The 14,030-nt window shown below is 38.4% G+C and overlaps 1 pseudogene; it reads right to left on the bottom strand.

Moving 5' to 3' along the window:
* Positions 1-8,770: 8,770 nt before the first annotated feature.
* Positions 8,771-12,794, bottom strand: LOC132039058 (uncharacterized; annotated as a pseudogene).
* Between the last annotated feature and the right edge of the window lie 1,236 nt (positions 12,795-14,030).

The raw sequence follows: 14,030 nt of genomic DNA, 5'->3' as shown, positions 1-14,030 counted from the left end.
CTTCATTGAATTGCAGCTTCTGTTGTTCTTCCTTTGAATTTTATCTTAAATGCATGGCCCTCTCGGCATTTTTTTTTGAATGAATAGCCCTCTTAGCAATTTGAATGAATGGCCCTCTTGGTTGTACGTATCATCTCCTTAGTATGTTTAAACGAGAACCATGTGTTTGACATAGTTTATGTCTCATTGTCGATGTGGGTGCCAAAATGCTCTCCTTTGCTGTCTTTGAAGCCTTTGTTTGTGGCGATCATCTTGATGCCTTTCTGAATTTTGAATTGTATTGCCAAAGTCCGTTCTGATGGTCCAGCCATCTGTACTCAAAGTAAATGATTAGTAGATACGTTGTCGCTTTGCTAGCGACCGTAATTAAAACAATTCTTAAGAAAGAAACTTGGGGAAAGGGCTAATGGTATATGTGAACCACCGAGCATCTTTCCCTCGTTGTAGAGGAAGACCGTGCTTTCCATGCTTTTCCTGCGTGGTGGTCCTTGACGCACTTTGTAGGATCTCTACTTTCCCTGCAGAGTTTGGTATTACTTTTGAACAATGCGGTCAAGGGAAGTCGTTAATGACTTGATGGTGACTTTCTGCAAAACTTGAAGCAAAAAGGCGTTAAACTAGTCAAAAGAAACGACAATGTATTCGTAAAGGAGAAGAAGAGAGTTCAAAGTGTAGCCATTCGGCTTTCGCCATTAGAGAGGCTTTATTTGTTTTTTCTTGTCGTTGTTGCGGATTTGATGTCCATTTTCATCCGTCATTTTTAGGCATGTCCTCGATGTTTGACGGCATTACCTACAAAACCCTTATACTAAAGTTAGTAAGGTATGACAGATAAAGTTGGATATGAAACCGTTTGACGTGGCGACTCTTGTCTGGTTGATGCCTTTGAGAGGAGCATGTCGCTTGGCAATGACGTTATTCTAAGTCTGAAAAATGGAAATTTCTGCCCCAGTGTAGAAGTGTATTCGCTAATTCTTAAACTTGCCGTACCGAAAGAATTTTTGAGATTCTCTCAAAAATTCTGCGCCAGTTAAAGCTGCGTCGGTGACCTATCGTGTTGAGTTTTGAGATCTCCCAAAAAGATCTCAAAATTTCTGCCCCAGTTTCTATCTAGGGATATCTACGATTTTCGTTTGGTGCGACTAAACACGAAAAACGCCTATGTAATCCCACTTTGGGAATTATGTCATAAACATAATTGGTGGTAATGTTTTTATGATGTCATCTCGAATTTTCGAGACTAGCGTATCGTCCTATGACAATCCACTTTAGAGATAGGCAATGTCTACTTAAGAGGTAAGTATCACGTTTTTAGGGCGGACGACCCTGTTTGTCTCATTTTTAGGGCGGACGACCCTGCTTGTCACATTTTTAGGGCGGACAACCCTGCTTGTCACATTTTTAGGGCGGACAACCCTGCTTTGTCACGAGATAAGTTTGTTTCTATTCTACCATTCTCGCGTAGTTATAACCCCTCGGTTTTGATTTATAGTTATAACCTTCTTGGTATCACTTAGGACGGCTTTCTCGATGTTCTTCGTAGCCTTCTTGACTTCTTTGTCGTCATCTCGACCCCCGAGAACTGTGGTTCTCTAGGTTAGATAGTTGTTTTGCCCTTTTTGGCTCTTTTATGCCGTCTTTAAGACACTATGTCTATGTTATAGCCCTTCTTGATGGCATTGCCCTTGTGGCCCCACGTCCATTTGTAGCTTCTTTTGCTTGATTTTGTTTATAGCCCTTTCGGCTCAATTGTGTCGCCCTTGCGGCGTTTTTTCCTTTTATAGCCCCTTTGGCTCAATTGACTCATTTCCTTTGACATTGAGGACGATCACGGCTTTGATGCCTCTTAATATTGTAGCAATCACCTGTACTTTAAGAAGATGATTAGTAGCTATGTGGTCACTTTACCAGTGACTTTAGTCAAGATAATCTAAAAAGGACTTTAGAAAGATATACGAAACCGTTGAGAAATTACTTGCTTTTGTAGGGGTAGGCCTTGCTCTCTGTCAGCTTTTTCGATCTTTGATCGTACTTTGTAGCCTGATGTGGAGTTCCTATTTTTTGGAAAGATTCGGCATTCCTCTTAAGCAAGTTGTCCCGTTTTGGGGTCGATGGGAGTCATTGATGACTTGAAGTTGACTCTACAAAATTTTAAAGCAAAGTCATTAAAAGTAGCCTTTAAAAATTGGGAGAAGAGTTAGAGATTGCCATTGCTCACTCGGGCCATTAAATAGGCTTTTGAGATTTTTGGCCATCTTTGAAGGCTTGATGTTTGTTTTGCTTGTTTTGTGATGATTACGTCGGGCAAGTGACGTTATTGATCCTTTAGTCTTGATGTGCCAGTCTTTGGCAGTGTTGATGCATGATCCCTGCGAGATTCGACTTTATTGTCAGTAGAATCATAGTATTATTTTGATAAGGATAACGCAAAAGGTTAGTGACGAAGATGTCTTGGCTTCTGTGGATTGGTGAGGATCCAGCCAGCGTCTCATAATCTTGATTCCCGAGTTCAACTTTGCATAATATCGTAACCTGTAATATTCTAAGAGCAAGTGTCAGTGGACATAACGAAGTGAAAGGAATCTAATTTGAAGGCTGAGTTAGAAATGAAGTCGTTTTTGGCTTATAGAGTTGAGGCGATGGTAGGCTCAATAACGCCTTTGGTTGGAATTGACATCGACTTGAGGTCCGTTGTTTTGTAGCTTCCTTGTTCCTGTGCTCAAAGAAAATTTCTTTAGAGTAAAAGTGATTGACTCATGTTGACCTCACCGAGCGTGTCATGATAGACTAAAGGAAACGGGGATGTGATCCCCGGGATAAGCATTGGGTGAGTCGAAGGCTAAATAACCGGTATAGGACGTCACGTAAGGCACGTTCCATTTTTTTTTATTTCTATAAAAGGATGAATCGTTCGTTCGAAAAAAGCCACTTACGTTCTTATTTTGGATTCTCATAAGGGAAGGACTTGTTCGTTTGATTGGGAAACTCTAATGAATGAAGATATCATAATTGTCGAACTGTTTTGAACCAGTCGCCTCGGCTTCCAGTCCTAGGGCACTTAGTTCAAGATGTTTGCGCTTGAAAATTTGAATGGCTTGATTGATTCAAAGACATACCCCAGATCTGCTCGGAGAGTCCATATCACGACCCAAACCGATGGGCCGCAACAAGTGCCGGACCATTGCCGGCCAAGCACTCCTATGCTCGCATTTACTTCTCACTGACTGTCCTAGGCCCATATACAATCTGTAACTGTGCTAAACTGTCTCCCGAACAATCAACATAAAAGACACCGTACCCGGAACTCACGGCCAACGCATACATATAAACATAAACACTGAGAATAACAGCGTGAGCCGATTTGGCCGCCACACATATATACTGTACAATAAAATAAACGCTGACGAGGCTGCATAACATCACGACTACATATCACATAACATCACGACTACATATCACTGTCTACCGACCTCTATGGAGTAAAAACTGTAGAAATGACAGGACAAGGCCCTGCCGTACCCATATATGTACGTAACCGAATAGCGTACCAAAAGGACTGAAGCTCCGGATCAATGGAGCGTACCAACTGCCGCTGAGGGGAGGTCCTACTGCTGTGAATCGTCCGACTGGCTACCTGATCCTGCGGGCATGAATGCAGCGTCCACAAGAAGGGACGTCAGTACGAGTAATGTACCGAGTATGTAAGGCATGAATAGTAACATAATAAGGGATGTAAAGTATGAACAATAACATAATGGAAATATAGAGCATATCGTGAGATAAAAGAATAACACGTACATGTGAGTGCCTCTTAGGGCGGATGCCATGCATGCTAGCTTTCTTTTGAAAAACATTTCTTGTTCATATATATAGAAAATAGAACATATCATATTGCCGAGGCGTCGGCTCCGATCCATTTAACCACATATGTCCCGCGGGCATCCCGCGTCCGGGATGATATCATATCATATTATACCAACTGATCAGGTGGTTACGCGTATATAACACTCTGGCCCTTTTTCCCATATTCCCTATTTACATATACAGATATCATATAAGCAGCATGCAGGAGAGCCCAAGGAAAGTTATAACTCTACCGGAGTGACGTAAGGTCGGTAACCTCCGATTATTTTATGGAATGATCATCGTTTTGTCTCACCTTGAAGGAATAATTGTTATAAGGTGAGACTATCAATGAAGAATAACATTGAGAGAAAACATAGAATACGATCATAAATCTCATAAGGCGTCAATTCATATGCTTTGGAATCTTTTAAAAAAAAATAGTCATCATCCATGAATAAAATTGAGAAATCAAAAAATAGCTCAACATTCTTATATCGTCATTGAAATCATAACTTGGAACCTTTAAACATGAAATCATTCTCATCATAGTCACCATAGAAAAATATTCTCATCTTTGGCATCATTGTTATCATGATAAAAACATGTCCATCATTGTTGTCATAAGAGCTTACAAAATCATAAACCTCTATTTTGGAAGAATACGGACATTTTGGAAAACGGTTATGGGTTATCGGGAAAGGAATCATGCCTTGGAATCATAGACTTCTAACTTTTGGAAATAAGGAAGATATGGAAACATTTATGAAGTCATAACATAGGAATCATGCCTTTGAAAGAAAGGGACGAGCCTTAACATACCTTTTTAGTCGCCTTAACTTTAACTATTCAACACTTGGCCTCTGTGCTCGTAAATCTATATTCAAGAAAATTTATACTATTGTTAGACTCATCTTCATAGCACTGCCTTAAGCCCTCAAACTAACTCTTTCTAGAAAATAAATTTCGGCAAAGATCCCCTCGTTTATATGCCTAGCCCGAAATTATAATTCAGCAACCAACAACAACAATGACAATAACATCATTTCCAACGCCAATATGTACCATAAAACATCCCACACGGTGTTTCCCAATTTCCACAACCAACCAACTCGCTATACAATTATTTAACGACTTTATCTCCGTAAATAAATCAAAATTAACATTAATAATAGGAGATTCATACCTTATTCTTGTTAAAACAGAGATATCTTCAATATCCACCTTGAATCCACCGCAAAACCATACTAGAATCACATCCATTCATTTATCCAAGCTTCGATTAATACTCCGTCGCTTGAAAATTGCTTACTTTGTGATCCCCTCTCTCTCTCTCTCTCTCTCTTCTCTCTCTGGAAATTTTCGGGCAAATCTGGTGAAAAAAAGGGGGTTTTTACCCTTTATATAGGGTCAAATTCGGGTCGGGTTCACTGTAGCAGTACTGTAGCAGCGGTGCTGTAGCAGTACTGTAGCATGCGTTTCTGCTCTGTCAGCTGAACTTGTAACGTCCATAATTCTCTACTCCGATGTCCTATCGATGAGCAGTTTATTGCGTTGAAAACTAGACTCAACGAACTTCATTTTAGACTCTTGTTTCACTTCAAAACACTTCATATGCTAAGAGATATTTGTCCCCAAAGTTGGACCAAAATTTTCATACAAAACATGACCCATCCTTTCTCCAAAGTCGTACTACTCCATTTCTTCCACTCATTTCCTTATAAAACCTTCCGGTATACCTTATATACATCCTTCACTCAATAAATATACTTAATAATTCTTGCTCCTTATATTCCAAAGTGGTTTTACTTAACCCTAACTCAACGTACTTATGTTTTAAATTTGATAAGTGCTCTTCGAAGATACGGGGTGTAACAGTCCATATTTTGAAACAGTGGAAGAATGAAGTTTTTGAAGACTAGATCAAAGACGTACCCCGATTCCTTATCGGGGTTTGTGGTTTGAAATAGTGGGGAGACCGCACCTTATATAGGATTGCCTACGTATCTTGCTGGAACAAGAATGAAGTCTGGCGTAGTTCGGAATTCGAAATTGACGTATCTGGATTGTCTATCTGAATAAGCACAGGCTTGCCATTTTGGATGTCGGACATTTTAGCGTAGCACATGGGTGGTCTAAAAAAGGGTCGTAATCTTTAATTTTTTAAGGAGTTGTGATTTGGATTTTGTAATATCATGATAGTGTAGCGCATGGGTGAGCTAAAAAAAAGTTGTGATTTGAATTTTGTGAGATCACGATAGCATAGCACATGGATGGGCTAAAATGGATCACGACTTAAGTTTCATTACCGAAACCTCTCGGTGGTCCCCACGAGTCAATCAAAAGAGGAGAAAAACTCAAGAGGTAAACGTGTTAGTTCGTTAATCATAATAAGACATGTAACATCTGTTTTACTTAAAACATATTGTCCAAACTTCGGCTCTCATAGAGACTTTGGAGATGACCCGGATGGACAGATTTTGCCCATTCGACCGATTTTTGTGCGACTTTGGTAATCTTTGTATGTGACAGTGATCTTTGAGGATGACATGGTCAACGAGCATTGGATGATGACTCGACCAGTTTTGACTTGAAGTGTTTAGACTTTGAAAGGGCAAAGTGTGACCTTAACGATCTTTTGGGTCTGATAAGAATGATTTTTTTTAGGAATGAAGTAGTTGTCAGCAATTTGCGACGGCTGGGCTATTTGTCTTAAAACTTTAGAGGTTGCGAGGACCGAGGGGTACGGCTTTTAGCAATATTGAGTGTAAAAAATGTCCTTTTGGAAATGACATGGTTCACGTGGATTGGATGATGATCGAACGACGTTTTACAGGTTTTAGAAAACTTGACTTTTGATGTGCTGTTTTGAGATTTTACTTTGGGGTGCGTTTTGATGACATTCTAAGATTTTGGGAATCGAACTATGGACTATTCGTGTTTGAAGCAAAACAGATGTCTTTATATGCGTAAATCAAAAATAAGCATGGCAAAGCAGAGTATATAGCACGTAGCATGTAAACAATATATATTTCACGTAATCAATATATCAACAAAAGTATACTATCGTATGAAGGATGCAGGTACCGTTAAGACGTTCTGTTTGCCCCAGTATATACAACATTGATAAATATCGAATGGGGATACATAATAGGGGAACGAGGTATACAGAATATCAGTCCCGCGCAGGGGTACAACTCCTAAACTAAAAAGTAAAAACCCAAACCCAAACCCAAGGGCAAACGATTCCTATAACGGCATGTACATCCTTCAATTTTTCACACAGTTGGATGCGGGCGGTCTTCTTGTCTGATTCAGGTAGGTCTGAGATACCCAAACCGGCCTATGGTCAATATGCGCTATATCAGTAAAAATTTGGCTTCGCTCTATGCTAATTATTCTAGAGTGGTTTTTCAAGCAAATGACACAGGTTACCCAAGTGGACAAGCTGGGGGTGGGCTCTCTAAGGCTGTGGGATGACCGCATGCCCACTCGACCTTAAAGCGCTCCAAAGAATATAGCTAAAAGTTTTTTTAGTGAATGTATGACCGCAGCTCATCCCGCGTCGTCACCCTTAGAAAAAATGTAAAATAAATGCTAGGAGTGGCGGAGTATGCATGCATGAATGACAGTTATATTTTGCGAAAATTTAAACGCATAAACAATTTATATCATACAAACACATAAATTATTGGAACCCTTATGGTTAGAACTTTAAATTATCCCCAGGGGAGTTGCCATTTGTAGCGGTTTGATATTTTTTCCGAATCGCATTTGCACTTGCCTCATTTAAAAAGGAAAGTATCCCGGGGAAATACGGTTGTCAATTGTACCGGGAAAAAGGAAAAATATACCTCTACGTAATGGTACTCTAAATGGATAATGTTTTAGAGTCACCACCTAATTTTTAGGAAATTAGGAAAACCAATTCGAAAAGGGTTCATTTAAAACGGTTAAATTTTAAAAGAAACCTAATCTAACCAAAGTATGGGTAAGGGTTCTGGTGATCCCCCGGGAAGGAATTAGGCACCCCAGTATTAAGGATCCGTAAAATACAATTGACCTACGGGTTCTAATAGTATGCATTTGTAGATATAAATTGCTTGTGATAAAAACAGTTTTTTGTTTCATATTTCCGCAAATAGAAATTAGTCATTGATGCCAAAAACACTCCTTTTCAAGAAAACGAAAAATGGTAGAGTTTTTCCCAAAATTGGACCTTTTTTGGATTTCGGACTAGAACACCTAGGTTTAAACCCGAAGGCGTTAACCCAAGTAGAACATTACGTAAGCCCACCCGAGTTTAGAAAAAGATTTTTTAGAAAAAAAGTATAGAAAATTGTTTTTATAGGGATACTAATATAATCCATATATCACTACAAAAAAAAAGCCTTTAGTGACGGACGTATTCCGTCGCTAAACAGCTTATTTCCATCGCTAAACCGGTTTAGCAACGGATTAGCGATGGATCCAAGTTTGTCGCTAAAATGCTCATAGCTAAGCTCTTAGCAACAAAAAATACAAATCCGTCGCTAGACTAGCGACGGATTAGCGACCAAATATATCTATAGCCAAGTTTAGCGACAGAAACAACCGTCACTATTTTGATTAATTTTGTCGCTAAAATTCATAACAAATTCGCCTAATAGCGACGAAAGAGTCTGTCGCTAGTCCTTTTATAGCTAATTATTCCTACTTTTAGCGATAAAAATCTTTTGTATTCAATCCGTCGCAAGATTTAATTTTACGAAAATTATTCGTCGCTAAATATTTTTTAAAATACTTTTTATTTATAAAATTAAATATACCCTATTCAAGCATATTACATGAAAACTTAAATACACTTAATTAAAATAATTGATATTCATATAAATTAATATTCAACAAGGTTCAAAATATATATTTTTTGAGATGAACAAGGTCCAAAATATATAGCACAATGCATATAATTGTATCCTTAAGTACAAACCATCCACAAACACCAACAAATCCAAACAAAATAGGCTAACTCTTGCGAGGCTGGAGAGTTGTGTAAGGTCCAAACAAAATAGGCTAACTATTGCGAGGCTGGAGAGTCACGGTCCAAACAAAATAGGCTAACAAAATAGAGCTTACTATTTCCTAGTCTAGGTAATATTTCCTTAGTTCTCCTGCATCTTCTAATCAAATTGGGTAGTGGGTTATGGTGTATAAACATCAGCCATTACTTTCGAGTTCTGGTTCCTCTGCTAGGGGCAGTGGAGTTCCATTCTTTAATCATCAGAACCCAATGAATGGAGCTCATCAACGATAGCAGCAGTAGGAGGGGTAGGAACTGTAGGTATCACAACTGATGGGTGGCTGGTAAGATCAATATTTGGCTAATGCGAGGGCGAAGAAGCTAATCCGCGCACCCGCTCAATGATTACAGGAACTGTACGTTCTGTCAATACAGGAATCAAACGCATCACAAACTCATCCATATTTCTTATTGGTGTTGATTAAGCATTCTGAGGTGCAGCTGAAGATGTAGCATCGAATCCAAAAGAGTCACAAAGATTCTGGCCGTAGTAGCATTTTGCTTGACATCCAAGACCATATAATCTTCTTTTCTTTTCTCCTCCCGCCGCTTGGTAATATGCTTGACACTGATCAATATCAGACTGAGTCTGTGTTTGTTATTGTAATATTTCCTGGTATTTTTCCTGTAGAAGAGGGGATAAAAAAAAGGTAAAATACATGCAAAACTTTTCCAGCACAAAATTCGTCCAGCTTCAAAATGTTCCATTTCAGCTTCTTAGCCTTCTATGACAGCTCAATTCACACAAATTCTAACATAATATAAACACTAACCAAAATGTGCAGACAAAACAAGGATGCCAGATACATGCAAAAACAAAAAGTATGAGGACGTACAGATCATGAAATAAATGGGGAAATCAGGGGCAAAATAGCACTAGAAGAGGCTCTATACCTTGGTGCAGTGGTGAACTTGAAATTATATGGAACAACAATGGCTTTACGGTCAACACCGGCTTTAGGTACAAATTGTCAGTCCATGGCATCTATCACTGAAAAGCTCAACTTTCATTAAATACCAACAGTCTATCACAGCTCAATTCACACACATTCTAACATAACATATATACACTAATCAGTGAGGACTACACTAATCAACGAGGACTTCTACCTTTTAAATTTTTAATAGGTCAGCCAACAAACCCTTATATAAGCACAACAAATTGGTCCCAACAAAGAGAGAATACAATACAATAACACAAAGTAAGCTGAAACTAAAGAAGAGATGAATATGCTCTCGTTCAACGTAATTTATAACTTCCAGTCTGTAAGAATAGAAGAGAATCGAAGTGCACAAATTTGGTATACAATAAGGACAACGTTTAAAAAAGTTGACTTACATGTAGGATTTGGGATTTCTCAACAACAAAAGATGTTCCATCATGATCATGTGTATGGACGTGCAAATGCATCTCACTTGGTTTTGGATCTCGACCATTTTCAATAGCCTATACAAAAGTTACTCAATTCAGACAATCGACAGAATTTTTTTATAAAATGAGATTGAAAATAACATAGAGAAATATTAGTCTCTGTTAATTCGTAATAAAACTCATGAATTCTTCCATCGCCCCATCTACTCTTCTTTTACTTGTGAACCAAAAACATAGAGTTCCTCCACCTCTTATATCTACAACTACAGTCAACTATTCTTGCCTCATTCCATTCAAATTCGGATTAGTGCAAACTTAAATGAGATTTTCATATTCGAAATAGTGCAAACTTAAATGAGATTTTCCAATGTTTTATATACACTTACAAGTCCCTTGCGATGCTCCCCTACATTGATAGAGCCACCCGTGTGAGTCCCAGTGGCAACTCCGCTCTCACCACCACAATGATTGCTTGCATTTATTTCTGACTTTTCAACACACTTAGGATCTTCCCAAAGTCTCATCCAACTTTGCCACACATTATCTGGAATAAATTGCAGCTACACTCTTTTCTTTTTTAGTTGGGAAATAAAATCACTGTATCTTAATGCTGCCTTATGCTCCCATTGGTCCTCCACAACAGTATCAATTGAAGAATCCCAGTGGAAGTCCTTCTGAAATCATTTTATAAAGTAATAGCATTAAAATCCTATATATAATAGTTAATACACTTTCTAAATTCAATTGTGGTGGATTATACCTTGGTTTCTCCAAAATAATTTTTTGTTATCCCATCTGAGACGCTTTTCCAATTGATCCCATTAGGATCAAGTTCATGCTTGAAAGATTTACGTATGCACTCGGAGCATAAACTTGAAGGTTCTAGCCTGAACAAATTAAAAAGACATTATTTGAAGGCATACCATATATAAATAACAGAAAATGGCCTAAAATACCCTCGAACTATTAGAATTGGTGTAAAAATACCCTCCATCCACCTTTGAGCCCCCAAATACCCCCGCCGTATACCTTTTGGGTCTACTAATATACCCTTATTTCTAACAGTCTCATCTCATTAAATACGTGGCATCATTTAATTGGTTACCCCATATAATTAACTAAACTCATTAAATTTAATCTAAGTTGACCGGATCCCAACCCACCAACCCGACCCGCCCCAAATTAAAGACCTTGTAATTTAGTCTGATGATGATAAGATTGAAATAAGTGTGAGTATTCAGAATTTGAATGACAGAAAAACCAATAAGTGTGAGTACTCAGAATGGAAATAAAGTGTATGCAACACACGGTCAAAGGAAACTTAAAACCCATTTTTTGCAAAGGATTAAAGACCAACATAGTATTAGTTCTTTGTAATCACAACCTCATACACTAAAAAATGGAAGTAACAATAGAGATAATAATATCTCAAACAACAGAAAGATAATTGAGTAAGTACAAATTATTGAACATGTAAAACATGCACCATCTCCAACTAACTTGAGATATTTGAATTTTATGTCATAACTTTTGCATCTATAACAATGAGGAGCTTAAAATTGAAACTAATTTGGCATGTAGGAAATGCTCATGCGTGGTGCTATACCTCTCTAAAATTATGTATTTCCATAACAAAACAAAATTGAAATATTTAGCAAAAGTATGCATTGTCATAGGAAGTGCTTCTTTTCAAGTCCTCAATACCTAACTAGGAATTGTGAATTTGTGATTCACAGCAAGCAACACTTTAAAAAGAAGGAGCAAGACCACAACAAACACAAATTGCTGCAGTAAAATTAGTTTACAGAGGATTCGGGTCGGGTTGGTGGGTTGAAATCCGGTCAACTTACATTAAATTTAATGAGTTTAGTTAGTTATATGGGGTAACCAATTAAATGATGCCACGTATTTAAGGAGAAGGGGTAAGTTAAAAATAAGGGTATATTAGACCCAAAAGGTGGACAGCGAGGGTATTTGGGAGCTCAAAGGTGGATGGATGGTATTTTTTGCACCAATACTAATAGTTCGAGGGTATTTTAGTCCCTTTTCTGTGTAAATAATAGTATATGAAAAATAATAGTACAAGCATGTACTATGGGAGAAATAGTAAGAAGTGTCAATGATTAACAAGTACTGCTGCACTCAACTTCACCTATTATGTTGCTTTGAGAAGATGTAACCTCACCTATTGTGTTGTTATGATTAGGGGTAATCAGAGAGGGTTCCAAATGAATAGGCGGGGTAATACCATGAACTGATGTTTGAATAGGTGGTGCACTATTAGGACCTGATGTTTGAATAGGTGGCGCACTGGGACTTGATGTTTGAACTTGATTGATGTGATCTGCGGTAACGACCTATTTTATCGTTACCGTGAGTTCTTCTTCCTTCTCCATTTGACCGAAGATCGACTTCTGAGAAGTGAACCTTATTCGGAGATCCATCAATTTTGAGAGGTTCATAGACTGATTTATGACGCATTGGTGGGACTAGTTCAGCTCCTAATGCACTCAGGTGCATTTTGGGACTTGATTTGGGAATGGTTATTGAGGTTTGGGAGTTGACATAGTCAACGGTATCTCCGTTGGAAAATCCGAGGCCACGAGTGCATTCGTAGCATGTTTTTACATGTGGGTGCATATTTTGTTTGTTGAAAATCGGGTTCCGGATGAGTTTTCAGAGTTTCGGGGCGAAAAACTGAAAAATCGGGGCATCTGGTGTCTGGTGATCGCTACAGAGGACCCCTTACCTCTTTAGCGGCACTTCTACAGTGTACTTAGGACCGCTGTAGCGGTAGTGGTTTCCGCTATAGCGGTTCCGCTGAAGACTGATGTCTGGTCCAATATTAAAACCTTCATACCTCCCTCATTTTAAGTCCAAATCAGGCGATTCAAAAGCCTAAATTCAAGGAAATTTCATAAGGAATCCAATTAGGCCATACAATCTGCATTTTGAGGTCATATTGGCATGAGAATCGAGGAAAAACAGAGACTATGTCGGATTTAGACATCATTTAGGATACCTTCTCTCTTGGAAGCTTGGGGATGAATGGATTCTTGATTGTTTCTCAAGATTATTCCTATAGGTAAGGTATAAATCTCATGCTTAATAGTTCCATTAATTAATCCATCATTTTGGCTTTGTAAAACCCTTCCTCTTCCAAAAATCCATATGCAAAACCTAGGTTTCTTCAACCCAAAATTGGGGTTTGTTTCCAAATCAATTTTTATGGGTTCAAATCATGTTTCAGTGTGTTTCTAACATTGATTTAACATCATTCATATTTTTTCTTGAATTTTGTGCCTTGAGATTCCCATTTTACCCTTTTCAAGAGGTCGTTTCTTCTAAAACTAGGGTTCTTTAGGACCCGAATGTCGTGATTTCATTATGGGTCTTTTTTGCATGATTGGTAACCCTGTATTAGAATGTGAATAGCCTTGCGTGATTCGAGAATTGGGAGATGCTTCGAGTGACGAAGTTGAAGATGCGCGTTTGCAGCTTCACTCGGATGGCAGGTAGGTTATGGCTTCCCTTTCGGTAGACTCCTGTTAGTTTCATATATTCATGTATTAGAAGGAACGGAGAATGCATGTATAGGAATTGGTGATTTGGGATGGTATTGTTGTGTGATTTGTGTGTTCGGGCTTGTGGTCTGTAGATTCCTTAGGTTGTTTGATATGGTTTTCTTTAATATCGGTGGTTATATGTGACTTGGAAGTAGCGGGTGAAACCTATTGTTGTGTCTAATGATGAGAA

The sequence above is a fragment of the Lycium ferocissimum genome, chromosome 12 (assembly GCF_029784015.1).
Source record: "Lycium ferocissimum isolate CSIRO_LF1 chromosome 12, AGI_CSIRO_Lferr_CH_V1, whole genome shotgun sequence".
NCBI classification, from domain to species: Eukaryota; Viridiplantae; Streptophyta; class Magnoliopsida; order Solanales; family Solanaceae; genus Lycium; species Lycium ferocissimum.
Note: the sequence above shows the minus strand (reverse complement) of the source record. Positions and strands in the feature narration are given on the sequence as shown.